Raw genomic sequence first — 3604 nt, 5'->3', positions numbered from 1 at the left:
AGAGGACTCACCAGAGACAGAGTGGGGAGTAGAATAGGCAGATCGATGAAGTACACTGCTGAGAGGAGCAGTGGATGGGTCAGGAGAGGTCTGCCATGCCATGTGGGTCACCTCCCTGACCAGGGATTGAACTAGTACTGAAGCAGCTGCCACTAGCTTGCAGTGCTGTGTCCTAACCTGTTGCACCACCAGGGAGGACAGATTTTTGTGCTTTTATCAATAATTTTTTTCCTCCTAGAAATGCTTAGAACTCTCATTTCCCTTGGAGTTCAGAAATTTCATTTGTATGTGCCTACTTTTGAGTCTTTTTTATTCATTCTACTTAATATCCAATGGGTTCTTTCAGATAAAGATTCATAGCTTTCTTCAACTCTGGGAAAACTTTCCCTATGATTTTATAATTTCATCCCTTCTTTTATCTTTTTTTTTCCCCAATCCTTCTGAAACTCCCTCCAGATGAATGTTGAACTTCTCCATATCTTTTTAACATTTCTCTCCTATTTTCTCTTTGCTTTTTATCCTACCTTCTTGGTAATATCCTCAGCTTTATTGTCTAGCTTACTAACTTGTTCTTCATGTATGCCCTTTTCTAAGTCTGGATATCTTTTTTTTTTTTTCAGCCTTAATGTGGTATTTAAAATTGTCAAAATGTTTTCTTGCTATTTTTCTTTTTTTTTTTTTTATAATAGCCATAGTTTATTTAATACATATAATGGTCTTTCCTTTTTCCTTGGAGGGGTGGAAGAAGAACAATTAGAATTTTGAATAGTCTGTCCATGCCATGTTGTTCTGTTTGGTCAACTTGGCTTTTCCATGTCATAACATTAGATTTTTGGCAATCATTGACTGCCCCCTCCTATTTCTACACCTTTACACTTCATAGAGAACCAAACTGGCTTGTGTAAACAAAATCATTTCCTCTGAAGTTATGTAGGTCTGCTTACCAACCTCCCTTAAAAGGGAGTTCTTTATATTTCTCCAATTGTTATCATCTGACAAGCTATATATTTTATTACTGACTCTGTCCCATGCTCAAATATAAGTTCCCTAGGTCAAGGATTTTTGTTTTGAGTACTGCTGGCACTTGATAAGAGCCTGACAGTCTTCTGAATGAAGAAGTGAATAAAGAAATGAATGAGGGCCCTCCCCAGTGGCGCAATGGGTTAGGACACAGCACTGCAAGCGAGTCACAGCTCGCTTCACCCACCCAGAGGTGACCCACATGGCGCGGCAGACCTCTCCTAACCCACCTGCTGCTCCCCACTCAGTCTCTGGTGAAGCCTCTCACCTCCCCTGCACCTCTGGCTGTACCCCAGTTCTGTATGAATAAATAAATAAATCTTTAAAAAAAATGAATGAGTACTTGTAAGCATACAGGTGAATTAACTAGTATCTTTCTCTGTAGTGTGTATTTGAGGAGTTGGCAGCTATCCTGGGAATCCTCCATAACTGCTATAATTAAAAGGGTTTCACTCTTTGAGGGACCCATTCCTGTGTACAGTTGACCACTGAGCAACATGGGTTTGAACTGCCTGAATACATGGAGCCACGCCATGTGATATAAGTGGAGTTTTTATTTTCTTCCTATCTGCAGTTTCTACAGTCATGGATTTCAACAATTGACATCAATGGTTGGTTGAATCCATGAATGCAGAATCCACCAATTGAAAGGAACTTAAGGATCTGGATTTTGGTATGGGGGTGGGGGTTCTGAAACCAGTCCGCTGGAGATACTGTTAGGTTTTATGGGGAGTCAAAAGTTACATTCAGATTTTTGACAGGGAAGGTTCCTAGGGGGAACTTGGTTCCCTTAACCCCCTCATGACAGAAGCATCAGCTGTTATTGTTTTCCTGGACACAGCTGCCTTTCTCCTCATTCTCCTGCACTGTCTGGAAGGTCTAAAGGTGCTTCTCTCTGGGGTCCTTCACTCTCACCAGAGGCTTCCCTCAGTGGAGATTTCTTACTGACAGGCTCCCTACAGTTTTTCTTTTCCTGGGAACTTCCCAGAGGCCTAGCATATTCTGCATCTCTTCTGTTTGTCCCATCTGTTCTGTGGTAGTACTTTAATGCAGTGCCCCACTCAGACTTACCTCTGGCATCTCAGGTATCGACTTCATTTGAGCTAACTTCTCCACCAGTCTGTTTTCCATGTTTTAGCAGTTCTTCAACATAATGGCCCTCTTTCGTTGTTGTTGTTTATTTTCTTGTACCAATGATTTCATAACTATTTCTGAGGGCCTCTTTGGTGGCCTATTGGTTAAGTCTAAGTACTAATGCTGAGATACTGCCCCACCATGTGGACCTGAGTTCAATCCACAGCAGGGAGCTGACCCACAAGGCACAGCAGACCTCTCCTGACCCACCCACTAGCTGTGTATTTTAGTGGATCCACCTGTTCTGCTCCCCACTCTGTCTCTGGTAAATCCTCTCACCACCACCCCCTTATCCTTTACTTCTGACCTACAACCCAGTTCTATTGAAAAAATAAAGATTATTTCTTCAGACAGTAAGAAACTTGGGGAGTGCAGGGGACAGGCAGAAAGACTTGTCTCCTGTTAACTGAGAGCTCTCCTTCAGATTTGCCACCCCAAGTGGTGATTTTGCTCCAAAAGTTACCTTTTTGGAATCCTGATTTACAGATGACCTGAAATAAAATGACCAAATCAACAGCATTTGAATGCTTACAATAGCAAAGGTTTTTGTAATTCATTCATTGTAAAAGGAACAATAAAAGAATACTGAAATTGTTTGTCCTTCATTTTTCCTGATGTTAAAAATGCCTTTAAAAAAGAAACTGACAATGATAACAGATGGTAGTAATTTTATAAAGATGTCCTTAAAGTAATCCTATGCTATTATTTGCTTCTTTTAGTCTTAAAGGTATTGAAAGTCATGTCTGGGCTGGTGAACTAAGCTTGTTTACCCCCTTCATAATCAATTTTATTTTATTATTTCTTTAATTTATTTAAATGTTTAAATTTATATGTATTTTGCATCATCGTTAATTTAAAACAATGTTTGCTTTCTTTTCTCAGGCATAGTGTCATAGAATTTCCACCACTAATGCACCCCTGCACCATCGCCACAGTCCCCTGTGCTCTTCCCTCCCTCATTCCAAACCCTTTCCTTCTCCCTTTCCTGCAGAATGTCTCTGGTTTATATAGTTGTCTGTTTATGTTTGTTTTGTTTTATTTTATCATTTTTCCCCTTGTTGCCTTATTTGGTTCCCCTGTATTCCACCTATAAGTGAAACCCTCCAGTATTTTTCTTTCTTCTTCTGACTTATTTCATTGAGTATAATTCCTAACTCCATCCATGTTGCTACAAATGGCATGAGCATCTTTTTTGATTGTTGAATAGTATTCCATTGTATATATACCACATTTTCTTGATCTAGTTGTTTCTTTTGGGGCAGTTGGGTTGTTTCCAGGTTTTACCTATTACAATTAGTGGTGCAGAAACATAGGGGTGCAGGTACTTTGAATCACTGTTTCTGTGTCTTTTGTGTAGATCCCTATGAATGGAATTGTTGGGTCAAATGGTAGCTCCATTTTTTGTAGTCTGAGGAACCTCATACAGCTTTCCATAGTGGTTGTACCAGTT

The 3604-nt window shown here is 40.0% G+C and overlaps 1 protein-coding gene across 1 annotated transcript in view; it reads left to right on the top strand.

Moving 5' to 3' along the window:
- TMOD2 (tropomodulin 2 (neuronal)) overlaps positions 1 to 3604 on the top strand; it is a 32659-nt gene that overhangs the window by 21292 nt on the left and 7763 nt on the right. The window lies entirely within an intron of this gene.

The sequence above is a fragment of the Condylura cristata genome, unplaced genomic scaffold, assembly GCF_000260355.1.
Source record: "Condylura cristata isolate star-nosed mole 26May11 unplaced genomic scaffold, ConCri1.0 scaffold00023, whole genome shotgun sequence".
NCBI classification, from domain to species: domain Eukaryota; kingdom Metazoa; phylum Chordata; class Mammalia; order Eulipotyphla; family Talpidae; genus Condylura; species Condylura cristata.
Note: the sequence above shows the minus strand (reverse complement) of the source record. Positions and strands in the feature narration are given on the sequence as shown.